The sequence below is a fragment of the Eretmochelys imbricata genome, chromosome 2 (assembly GCF_965152235.1).
Source record: "Eretmochelys imbricata isolate rEreImb1 chromosome 2, rEreImb1.hap1, whole genome shotgun sequence".
Lineage (NCBI taxonomy): Eukaryota > Metazoa > Chordata > Testudines > Cheloniidae > Eretmochelys > Eretmochelys imbricata.
This window is the reverse complement of record NC_135573.1, coordinates 182,957,466-182,970,988: the sequence shown is the minus strand read 5'-3', so window position 1 is coordinate 182,970,988 and position 13,523 is coordinate 182,957,466.

Here is a 13,523-nt window from a genome sequence, read left to right as displayed (position 1 = left end):
GGTGCAAACACTTGGCTACGGCAGACATTGCCGTATAAATATATAATATTTATAAATATATAGGTGACATTCTGATCAAATTAACAATACAGGACAGTCAATGTTCACTTTGTAATGGCAATCACGGTTAAAGAATGTAAATAATTGGAAACCTTGGTTGTATTTTTCACATTATTTTCACCTTAATTCATACAGCATTTCCAGTCTCACGGACTTGTTTACTCTGTGTACCCATTTGGCTATTTCTCCCTTACTTTAGGGTCCCAGTTTTAGGATTAGACAGAGTCTTTGCTCAATGCCCATTATAAGAAGAGCTGTGTAGCTGCAAACCCAAGGAGGAGCCCTGGGATGGAATGGTGACTTCCTTTCCCAGCGGAAGAAGTAATTAGTGCAACCCTATAATGGTGCAGATTAACTGTTGGTATGGGGCCAAGATACTGCCCAGTCTCTGCCACCTTCTGCTCAAGGTGAAGGAGAAGAGTACAAGACATGCAGCTCCATCTCATCTACCATGCTTCAGCCGCAGTGTGAAGAGAAGTAATGTGGCCACACAAAGGTGTGTGTGTGAATAGATCTTACTCCCCTTTACTCTATGGCATTGCTGCATTAGAGCCACACAATTTGCCGCTAAGTTTTTTGAAGATTGAGAGCGTTGGTGGTGTAATAAACATAAAGAGAGAATCTTCTAAGGCACTGATTGGCTTGGCCCAATTATCCCCACTGTTTGTTCAAGCAGAGGGAGCCATGGAGGGGGCAGGCTTCTGAGGAGATGCCTCTTCCTCCATAAAACTGGAGCACTTATTCCCTGTGGATTTCCAAGAGCTGTGGGGCTGGCAAGCCACACTCTGGGCTTTTGGAAACATCTCCCACCTGATAGGACAATCACTTGGAAACTCAGCAAGGTCCAGCTGTTGGTTTTTCTGACCCTTCCTGTTGACTTTGTGGGAGAGCATCATCCATTCCCTAATGACTGACCACACACTAAGGACCAAAACTGGAGTCTGCACTTAGGCACAGTGCCCTATTGGAATCAATGGGAGATTTGACTGAGTAAGGACTGCAGGATTTGCCTAGAAGAGCACAATAGCACATGCTGAGATGAACAGCTTATTTATAACGGCACAGCATGCTCTAAATTAAATGCAAGACACAAGGCTGTAAAGCAGTTAAATTAACATTGTATTGATAGAACCACAGAATAAAACCTAATGAAAACATGACTGATGTCAGCTTCTGTTGGACAGGCCCATTTTAGGAGATTGTAGGGTTCATCATAGGGGGAGCTGGTAGCACCTGTATATTTAGATTTTCATTTTACACTTTCCATTATAAATTGTTGCAAACTCTTTTGAGAAGTTCTGACATTTCTATTATTTGCATCTGATCTTTGAAATTCAGTAGGGAGAAAGTACTCAGGCTAGAGAAGTGACTTTTCTTTGTACTCTGTAATTCCCATTCAGGTTTAGCTGAGCTGTAAACTGTTAAACTGCCATTTCCTTTCTCTTACTTATATTCCTCAGGTAGCATGCCAAAATACTAACTGAACACCTATGAAATTAATTTTTAAAAAACTCTATGTTAAAAGAATGCTACGCAAGTTACTAAGTAAAGCACTGGAAAGTTAGGAAAAGTCAGATTTACGATTACCCGTGCAACCTTAATTCTGCCCGTTGTGTGTGTATGCACTGTGATACTCCCCCAACAAGTGAGATCAGCTGAGGTGCTTCTGTTTACAGACCCACAATTTTAAGTCTAGGATAGTGGGCTTCAGGGCATAAAGAATCCCCACACCTTGGTTGTCTTCTAAACTCTGAAATTTGTGACATTTTGGGCAAAATCCTGTGTTTACTGAATTTTCAGCACTCTGGTTTGATGAAGATGGGTTCAGTTTCCTTATAAAGAGCAGGAAAGTCATGGGACCAGGCAACCTGTCCCATAGAAATACTATTACCCCCATTTTACAGGGAATCCGGTGGATATGGGGAAGAGACACAAATGGAGATTAAGTGACTTGCGCAAAATTACACAGAAAGCTTATGCCAGAGCAGGGATTTTAACCCAAATCTTCTAAATCCCAATCTAGTGTCTTTCCACCAGATCATTCTTCCTCCTCCCTCTATAGCTGTGATCTAATGGTAGAATTCATCAATAACTAGAACAGCTTTTCTAAAAGTCTTAGTCAAAAAGCCTCCCAGGAAGTGAAAGACAAGATCAAGTTCGGCTCTTGTATAGAATGATTTGAAGTCAACAGCAGTTGGGCCACTTTTGCCAGTGGTGAGATTGATCTAAAGAGACTTGGCCATGGCATAAAATTTGAAGCCCAGGTCGTACTTTTCCAATGATGAGTTGATAATGCTATTCTTAGGCAATTATGTGATGCATTGTATCCATCCAGTTATCTTCCAGTGTCCGATGTTTCTCACCTTAAAAGGGAATTTATGTAATGCGTTTTTCATTAGATTTCTTGAAAGTCCACAAATTCATTCAGCAGGATTGTAAATTTCACATGTCCCCATTCAAAGAGTCATAATTTCCCTAGAAATGCCTGAGAAGCAGTGGGATGCCGTCACATTCACAGTAAGGCATGCGATTCTACACTTGCAGGCAAGACATAACCTCTCACGTACGGTGCGTATGAGGTGATGCTGTGCTGAGGATGGCGGTGTGTTCAGGAGTTGTACAGAATTGTCCTGAGGAAACAGCTGGTCCTAGTGCATACATACACGGCCCACTACTGCTGAGAGGAAAAGACTGAGATGGGGGAAAATACTCTCAAGTATCTTCTTCAAATGTATGGATTTTTGTTGTTGTTGTCTGCGTTCAAAATAACTGCAGGAGACAGAGTGCTTTTGATTTTTATTCTATCGGATCTAGACAAAGCTCCCAAAACAGGTTGTTGTCTGATAACAATTCAGTGATATTAGTTAAAATCAGCAGTAGGTCCTATTGCTGTCCAAAAGAGAGAAACAGTTATCAAATATTTGGGATGCAAGCTAATGCCAACCCTACCTGCAGTAATTTGTGCCCTTTAGCATCTGTGTTCAAATAATCCCTATGGGAATTGTCTAGACACCACGGTTTGTAAGCCTCCTCATACATGGGTGTTAGTCTTGACCAGAGATGGCTGTCGTTGGCTGTCTCACTCAGTGAAGTTGAATTGATAACAGTTCTCTACAAAAGGGCATCACATTACATTATGGGCTGGATTCTCATCTGTGCTAGACTAACACTTGGAAGGCAGTCATGGCTGTATGCTGCCTTTATTTCCCACTTGAATACTGGTGATGGCCAGGGGCCAGTCTGATTCCCATCACAGTTTAGAGCAGCATTAGGTCAGTGGCAATGACTAATTTAATGATCAACAGGAATAGACAACACTGAAGGTACTAGATTTACATGCCTTTGCAAATTAGGAAAAATGTTTTGCAGTGTTTTAATGGCAAGTTTTCTTGAGTAATTTTCTCAATTTCAACCAGCTAGAGTCTGGGGTTTGGTTGTTTTTTTCTTTTACTTTGTGTCTTTGTAATCATCTTTGATTAAATTTTCATTCCAAGCAAGCTGTTTCCTTGATCTCATCTGCAGAAAAAGTCCACAGCAAATTCTCAGAATATCAACACACAAACCTAATAAGGAAAAAAGTAGCCTTGCCTTCCAGAATCCCATTTTCCTATCAGATGTAGTGAGCAGGTAAATGAAAGTATAATTTAGAGCTAACTTCCAGGAAGCTCTCACATGAAATGTTCTCTTGAAGGTGCTAGAGCGGACTGTAAAAAGAAAAGGAGTACTTGTGGCACCTTAGAGACTAACACATTTATTTGAGCATAAGCTTTCGTGAGCTACAGCTCACTTCATCGGATGTGAGCTGTAGCTCACGAAAGCTTATGCTCAAATAAATTGGTTAGTGTCTAAGGTGCCACAAGTATTCCTTTTCTTTTTGCGAATACAGACTAACACGGCTGTTACTCTGAAACCAGTCAGAGTGGACTGTGTCTTTGCCGTGAGGAGTGGAAGAAATGTTTCCTGGGCACAAGGTTGTATGACAGTGAAAGATATTCAGCAGAAATAACCTGGATATATACAGTGTTTTGTGTTTTGTCCTTTGCTTCTGTCTGTCCTGTCAGTCATCCTCAAACTCTGGGAAATTGTAAAGCAGAAGGAATTATCAATTGGGCAGAACCACTTCTAGGGATGTGCAAAGAATGCCATCCCATGTGGGGTTGGGAGGGACAATGATTCAAGCATGTGTTTTTTTTTGCTAAATGGTAACAGGGTGGAGGGGTGAGAGCATACATTACATTATCAGCCTCTGCGCTACTTGGGTCTTATCCTGAGAGGAGCTGAATGTATTCAACCTGCACTGAAGTCAATAAGTATTAAGAGTCTGCAATACCTAGCAGATTAAGGCTCCTTAAGATCTTGGAATGCCTGGGCAATACTATCCATTGGTTTTTAATTAGTGTGGGAGATTAATTATTTTCTTGTACCACACATGGAATTCTTGTAGTATCAATAAGAGTTTTGTTCAAAGTTTTTGCACAGGGTCTGTTTAAATGCACAGGCTTCAGTAAAGGCAGAAATCTTTGATAATACGATGTGCGGTTTGACCTTGAAACTAGAGCTGGTTGAAGATGTTCCAATGGAATGTTTCCGTTGGCAAATGCCACTTCATTGAAATTGAAACTTTTTGCAGGACTGTGACAATTTAGACAAAGTTTGGTTCAGAAAGAAAAGCTGAAAAAAAAGTATTTAGAAACAAACCATTTTAATTTTTAATTTCAAAACAACTTTTTGTTTTGAAAATTTGCTTTATGTATTATTTTAAAAAGCAGCATTCAGAACAGTAGATTTTATCAAAATGAAATGTTTTAATTGAGCCAAAATTTAAAAAAATAGAATTTTTTTTCCACAGGAAATTTCAAAAATCATATCGGAATGAAAACAAATTTCAAAACGCTGAAACAGAAATTATGGTTTTTCAACTAGCTCTATAAGAAACCTTGTGCCACTTGTGCTGAATCAGGATCCTACAAAGGACAATTGTCAAACTTTCAACCATTCATTTCTGGATTTGTCATGGTCATTTATTAATCTGTTCTGTATCACTTCATGTATCACAAAATTACTCCAGTGTACTACTATTTAGCTACAAATATAAAAGCTCCTATATTCCCCCCAACCCTCCCCCTTTTAAATTTAATCATCAGTATTTCTCAGTAGTACAAGTTCAGTCTCCCCCAGCCCCAAATCCATTATACACCACACAGCACAAAAAATAGCCTTTGTTAAAAAGTTTAATGTTCTTAATTAGTAGAATTGTCAGACTAATTAGAATACCAATTAGAATTGGCAGGGCTATCGTTAACTTAGAAGTGCTGTGGTCTACTGTTAATTGCTATTAAACCTTATAGTTTGTGAAAGAAAGAGAGCAAGGAGATGAATACACACAGCCCAGCCCTTTCCTCCCCTCCCACGTTAAATGTTAAGGGTCCATAACTATAATGATCTGCGCTGTCAATGCGTACTTAGGGAGTGTTTAATCCATAAAGACATTGATGAAAAGTTAATAACTACTTACACACAATTGCACCACTTCCAAATAAAAACCTTGAACTTTTTGCCTATATCAAAAAAACAAAATCAGACTAATAGTTGCAAGATTCATTTTCATATGATACTAATGTAAACCACTCTGAGATCTTTGTCTGAAAAATCCCAAGAGAAATGCAAAGGCATATTATTGCGTATAGTATTGTTAATAATACTTTGAGAGCTTTGTCTGAAAGGGGGTTTAGAACTGCAAAGTCATAGGTGCTGGAACTAGGGGTGCTGGATGTGCTGCAGCACCTCCTGGCTTGAAGTGGTTTCCAGCATATAGAGGATTTACAGTTTGGTTCAATGGCTGTCAGCACCCCCACTATACAAATAGTTCAAGCACCTCTGCTCAAAGTGCTATGTAAACACAAATTATGCTTCACATCACTCTTGTAAGATGGATAAGTATGATTATACCCATCTTACCAATGGGGAGCTGCCCAAGTCCACATTGGTGGGTCAGTGGCACAGTTGGAAATAGATTTGAGAACTCTAGTTCTAACCACTAGAACACATTTCCATCCAATCAATCCACTTTTAACTTATAAGCAACAAAAATAATTTTGAATGTGACTTTTCTTTCCCCTTGAAAAATACAGACTTATTCAAAATGTGTATTAAGAACATCTGTTCCTGACTGAAACCTTCTAGAACAAGTTTCCAGTGAAGGGCACAATGAATGCACCAGTGAAATGTATGTGCACCCATTTCATACACAAGAACACATTTGCATCCCCCAAAACACAGAAAATGAGTGCACAGGTGACTACTTAGACATGCAGTGGCATGATCTGTGTACATTTCGGGCCCAGATGTGTTTTCCAGGCACAGCTATGTTCTCATCTTTGAACTGGGCCAAATTCTGTTCTGAATCTACAAATGCAGCACCTGTTGGTGATAAGGGGAACTGTGATGAGAATGTAATGCTTTTCACTACATGGTATGTTACCTAGCCTGATTCTGAAGATACATATATCTTAGTTTTGTGCGCCTTAGGTCTTACATTTGTGCATCTTACAAATTGCACTACAGTCAAGGAGCCCTTGTCTCATTCATTGTGAATCTTGTATATTAAGGACTTACGTAGACTCTGTTTGTAGTAGCCAGAAGTAGAATATACTACAGGTGTGTCTAAGGTTGGGGGGGGGGGGAAGAGAGAATAAAAAACGTGATTATATGAGAAGAGGGCAGAGTTAAGGTTGCAGATATAACCTTAACCTTGGTATTTCTTGCCTTTTTAATGCTTAAAGCCAAATTTGATCCGAAGAGAGTAAAAATCTTAAAAATAAAAGTTAGTTAAGAAGTGAAAAAATAAATATACTGAAATCAAAATGAATCATCCAAACAAATATTTTAATTAAATTCTTCAGAAGTAAATCTGAGTCATTAATTGTGCACACTCATCCTTTTGTACTATCTTTGTTGTTTAAGTTATAGATTCTGTTCAAATGTGAAAATATCCAGGAGAGCTAAAAATCAGGAATGGACAAACAAAATTAAGCCTTCATCCTAAACCAAACACTTTTGCAGTTTTAAAAAAGATTAGTTAAATTCATAGGCACCTGCTCTAGCCTGGGCTTTTTTTTTTCATAGTTCTATTTGTTTTTCTTTTGTTTGTTTTAATCCTAATTTACTTGTGTTTCTAGGTTTTGGTTGGGAAGTGTCTGTATACCATATGAAATACTGTCAACAACCCAGTATTTTCAGCAAAGTTGAAACCATTATGGCACTTGAAATCTAATAAGAAAACTGATTCTCAAATTTTCAAGCCCTTTTTCAGCTACATGAGCTCTGCAGATTCCATTTCTGATTAAGGAAAGGTGAGGGATGCTATTAGCCTGGAAACTCTGCTGGGGCTTTTATTTTCCAGTCACATTTCTGGTGCTTCTTGTGCTAGTTTAAGAACTAAAGCACAGATTCTACAAACTCTTAAGCAATCTCATAACTTTTTAATTCTGTGAGGTTAGTTCCTTTTCACTGCAGTGGTAAATTGGTACTTATATTTATATAGAAACTTGTAAGGTACATAGTGGATGATAGGAGTAAACACATGTATTAAGTTATGCATGGGCTTAAGTGTTCACATGTTCGGGACAGCAGTTGGTTGAGAATTTCTGCAAAATCAAAATTTTCTGTGGAAAAATTTCAGTTTTGTCCCCCAAAGGTAGGAAATCCAAAACAAAATTTTTGGTCACAAATTGGAATATTCCAGTTTGCTGAACTGAACTGAAACATTCGTTTAGAGTCAGTACAACATTAAACTGCATTTCCCTATTGTGGCACATTGCCTCATGGGAGTTGTAGTTTGGGCTCCTGTTTATCCCTATGAACTGGGTGCCATGGGTTGACTACATCTCCCACAATTGAATGTAGTTCCTCTTATTGATATGGTTTCAGAGTAGCAGCTGTGTTAGTCTGTATCCGCAAAAAGAAAAGGAGTACTTGTGGCACCTTAGAGACTAACAAATTTATTTGAGCAGACGCTTTCGTGAGCTACAGCTCACTTTATCCGGCATCCGATGAAGTGAGCTGTAGCTCACGAAAGCGTCTGCTCAAATAAATGTGTTAGTCTCTAAGGTGCCACAAGTACTCCTTTTCTTTTTTCTGATTGATATGGCATTTACAGAGGCTCTTGGCTGCAGATGTATCATGGGAGATGTAGTCCAACCAGGGAGCCTGGCAGGTGAGAGAATGAATGGGTGCACTAGGCTCCTGAACTACAACTCCCATGAAGCAATGTGACGTCATAGGGAATGCAGTTTAATGTTGAACTGATTTGAAATGCTTTGCTTTTGGTCAGTTCAAGAATCTGAAATGAACATTGAGATTCAGGAATATAAAAATATTTAATTTTATTTGAAAATGTGGAAAAGAAATACTTCAACATTTCCAAATCAAAAAATGTTGGAACTAGGGTGACCAGATGTCCCAATTTTATAGGGTAAGTCCCAATTTTTGGGTCTTTTTCCTATATAGGCTCCTATTTCCCTCCACCTCCTGTCCTGATTTTTCACATTTGCTGTCTGGTCACCCTAGTTGGAACTATTCATTCCATGGAAAAATTTGGGTATTTTAACGTTTTGTCATGATTTCAGATGAAAATAAATGTCAAATTATCAGAATTTTCTTCAGAAGAGAAATTCTGATCTTTCTCTCAGCTCTCTTCAGGACCTAATAGTCAGAACCTAAGAGGCACCAGCAACACAGCTCCCTTTTTAACGTTCCGCCTGTTGAGATCAACCCCTTCTCCTCAGTAGGACGTGTGGTACCAGCAACAGGGATGTGAAGAATTTAAAAAAAATTAAAGTTGAAAAAGCCTGGGCTTTTTTTGCGCAGATGTAGCTACACTGATGTAACCTGCACCGGTGCAAGCCCCTGGTGTAGCTACTGGACCAGTGTAAAAAGTGACTTGCACTAGTTCTGTTTACTCCATTTTGAAACCAAGATATCACTGACAGTGGTTACTTTTTACACTGGTGCTGCGCATCTATAGTAGTGCTCTGCAGGATTTCAGCTACACTGGTGTAGCTGCAGTGGTGCAAAGCAAAGCAAAACAACCCCCTTGCAAGTGTAAACAAGGCCAGAAAGGAGAGCGAGAGAGAGAAAGAAACACCCCTTCTGGGAAAGATGAACTATAGAGATGAACAGAAGCCACAATTTACTTCTCCAGATATCAACTACGTGGGCAAGAAGGTGCCCTTCTTGTCGGAGTGCCTGAAGGCGAAGAGCTGTGGTCATGGAGCTGCTCAATAGACAAATGATTTTTTTTCATTTTACTGCAATTTCCCCAATCGTTATTTTTATTTTTTGCTTAGGTGGTTTGCAGTTACCATACTTATTCGTTTTATTGTTTGCCTTTAGGGGTTTCTGTGTGTTGTCTCCACCATTAGTCTGTTCTCTTTTTATTTTCTCACCCCCGCCCCCAGTGATTTAATGTAGTGTATTTTTTTATTCTAGCTTTTTTAAAATCTATCCTCTTGTCCATTGTACATACAATCGTTTCTAAAGGGATGAACATTATTAATTAATTTCATTTTTGTACAAAATGCCTCATGTATTGCACCACCTCTTCCTCAGACAATGAAAGAGTTTTTTGTTTGTTTTATCGCTCAAAAGATTAGTTGGGAGAGAACAAACCAAATTTCAAAACCCACCTACTTCCATGAGAGAGAGGATAGTTTAAGGATAGGATCCATAGTTAGGAGCATAGGAATTGCCATACCGAGTAAAACCTGAGGTTCATCTAGTCGAGTGTCCTGTCTCTAACAGTATTAAGTACAAGGTTAAAGGTGTAAGAACTCCACAGTAGACAAATGTGGGGTATCTGCCCCTCCTCCATGCTAGGTCTTATTCTGATCTCTCATTGTTAGAGACTGGTGTAAGCCCAGAAGCATGAGGTTTAATATCCCTTCCAAACATTGTGTTGTAATTAATTGATTACTCTGAATATTCTTGATATCCGTGTACATATCCAATCCCTTTTGGAATCTTGTTAGGTTCTTGGCCTCAACAACTTCATGTGGCAAATAGTTCCACAGTTTAATTACATGTTGGGTGTATTTCAGATAGGGTGCTTTATTTTTGTTGCAGTGTGCTTCTATGCCTCCATATATCTGAGCCCATCAAGCCCATTCCATTGGGGGTCTATCAAGACCATCCAGTCTTTGCCTCCTTCTCCAACACCATGGAGCCCTTTATTTCACTGATCTCTGGACAAAGATGAATGAATCAGACTCTCGTCAGAGCCCATAATTATTGTTGAAGAATTGGATAGCCAGAGTCAATTTACAGCACATTTCCTATCCCCTAATCCCTGACCCTATTCCCAGATCTTACTGGTCTAATGGACATTTGAGGACAAGTCTGCAACTCCAGTTCATTGTGTTATACCGTGTGCTGCATCTTTGCCATTGGATCAGTGCAAAGGAACCAGGCTTGATCCAGGATATTATTTCTGGCTGACCAATTCTTTGAAAATAGGAGAATAACAAATGCTGAATAGTAAATAACAATTAGCAAAATACTGCTAATAATAAATAGCAAATACTCTTGCTCATTCATTAAAAAAATTGACACATGAATATGACTATTTGTATGAAGAACAACCATTCTCCAAATCCATTTAAGTAAATAGCTAATTATAGGGGGTACAAACATGGTCAGTCCAAACAGTAGTCTGAAATTCATGGTCAAATGCCAAATGGATCTTGCAATGTTAAAACTGAAGAAAAATCTTGATTTCACAGCATTTGTAGACAGATTAAATGTCATTTGAAAGAAATTGCAGGAGCATAAATATGGGAAATGATTATTTAATTTTTCAGTCACTTTTCTGACCATAAATTTTTAAGACCTGCGAACATCTTTTGGAAACAAATGGCAACAAGCCCTCCCTCAAACCCCCCCCCCCCCGGAAAGTTTATAAGCAAGATCAAAACATTTAAGAAGTTGCTTTTATTTGCAGTTTCTGCTGCGGTAAAACCTTTTGTAATTTGCTGCTAATGAAAATGCTCTCCTTGTTTTTTTCTTTTAATCAAAACCAAAAGATCAAACATTGCCAAATTGGTCTTAAGGTACATCTCATGTTCAGATGCAGGGGCATGGATTGGTGTTCACGTCGTACTCCCCATCAGTACATGGCCCAGTCCAACTAGAGGACCAAATTCGGTGTTGAATCCTGATCACATGCCTCCTGAGGCATGTTGCACATATGCTAAGAAGATTTGAAATTAACATTTTGAAGAACACTTCCAACAGCCAGTATGGAGCCCTATTACCATCTAGTATCTATTAATTATGAAATAGTTACCTGTGGAGATTTGTCAAAAGCTTTACATATTAGTCGATGCAAACTTGTAGAATTGCAAAGAAAGCCATTTGCTAATAGCAGGCAAATATCACTGCAGGTGGGGGCGACTGTAATGTAGAACAAACAGTTCTGGGTCCCTTGTGACTCTGAGAGCTTTCGAACTTGGAAAGAGCAGAAAGCCTTGTTGCCTTTTAAATAAATATTTTAATTTGCATAATTTCTAAACAGTTAAATCATGCTTGTGCATTGGACATTTAAGCAAAGAAGGAAAAGTTCATACAACTTTAATCCAATTCTTCCCTAAATTCTTTCCCCTGTATTGCTATTTAGGCCCCTTTCCCAAGAGCTAAAAATCTGCACAAGACCTAAGGTTCTACAGCACCTTAGATCAATGTGTATATAAGGTTGGAGGCAGAAAACCCTCTCCCAGGGCTGGAAATTGTATGAAAAATATACAGATCAAGTTCTGGTTAAACCTAGCATGATAAAGGCGTTTGGAATTTAACTACCTGTTACCTCATTTGTTGTTTCAGTTTAAAGCATATAATTTAAAGCATAAAGCAAAATGTTTGCTAATGGCTTCTTTATTTTTTATTTCAGATTAATTTTAAATGTTGGATGTCTGATGCTCCAGATATTAAACCACAACATTGTTGACTCTTTGAATCTGTATCTCTATCTATTTTTCAGGATTATCAAGGCTGACAATGTACAAACTCTCAAGAAGAAGCTCAGAATGTGTTACCCAAATTTATCCAAATGACCGTATGTAACAGTGAAAGTGAAGTAAGAATAGGGGGAAAATATTCCTCTGGTTGCAGGAGAAGAGTGCACGAATGAATGACACCATTCCTGATTAGTTACTTTTAATCTCATACAAATATAAGATGGTGAATCTTCTCCCATAGCTTTCCAAACCCCTTATGAAAGAATCCAGGCACTATATGCTTAGGATGAACTGTGCACCACAGTGTTGAGTAATGAGAAGCCATATCTTCAGGTGATGTAAATTGGTGTAGTTCCATTGACTTCAACTGAGCTATGCTGGTTTACACCAGCTGGTGATCTGGCTCATTGATTCTACTGTTGTAGTCCTGTGCTGCTGAATAGTTTGCAATACTGTGGTGAATAGAAGCTCATTCTAGGTGTATAGTACCTGGATTTTTTCACAAAGGGTTTGGAACTGTGCTTCATTTGTGCCAGGACCGAGCCCCAGCACCTCTAGGCTTGGCAGTTCATAGCCCCAGCACCTGTGGGCTTGCTGCCTCAGTTATGAATATAAAGAAAATTGCTTGAGCTGCAGTACCTCTTTCATTGCAAATTAAGCACCGGTTTGGAAAGATATGAAAGAAGCTTCACTATCATCTTCATCAACTTCAATAGAGTTAAGCTGACTTGCAGCACTTGAGGATTTTGCTCAATTTGTGGAGAAATTTAATGCTAGCGAAATCAGACAGTATTAATGTGGGATGAGAACATCACTGGAAACTATGCTACTATACATTTCAAACGTCAACAGCTGAATAATCTGTGAGTGGAAGGGGGAGGATAATGAAGAGTCTGGAAACCAAGAGTGGCCCCACAGTGGGACTGTGAAAACAGGACTCAGTAGCATGTTGGTCATGATGGTGGCTACATGCAGGAAAAGAGGAAAAAAAGGAGTAAGAAGTGATAACAAAATGAAGAGCAAAGTGAGAAGTTCCCCATCTATGTCAGCTCCGAAGTGTGGACCAGGGCTGGCGAGAAGGGCTGACCAATCAGCATCCTTTGAACTCCCTTCACTGCCTCTCTTCCCCTCTCCTGACAGTTCACTGAAATGGATCTCTCCTAGAATTTAGTGAGACTCCAAGATAAAAGGGCATAGATCTGTAATGACTTTAGCATAAATGGCCTCTTGAGATCCAATTCTGATCCCATGGGGTCCACTGAGGTAAAGTGAACTGAATGCTTTCCAGATAGCTATCTTTATTTTTATTATATATATAAAGAAGCATTTGCTGCAGAATGTGTGACCTACTGAGCTTGGAGTCACAGCCTGCAGCGCAGCAAACTGGCTTTTTCTGAAGCTCATAATGTGATAATTAAATTGCTAACAGGCACCTTAGTGATGGCATTTGCTGAA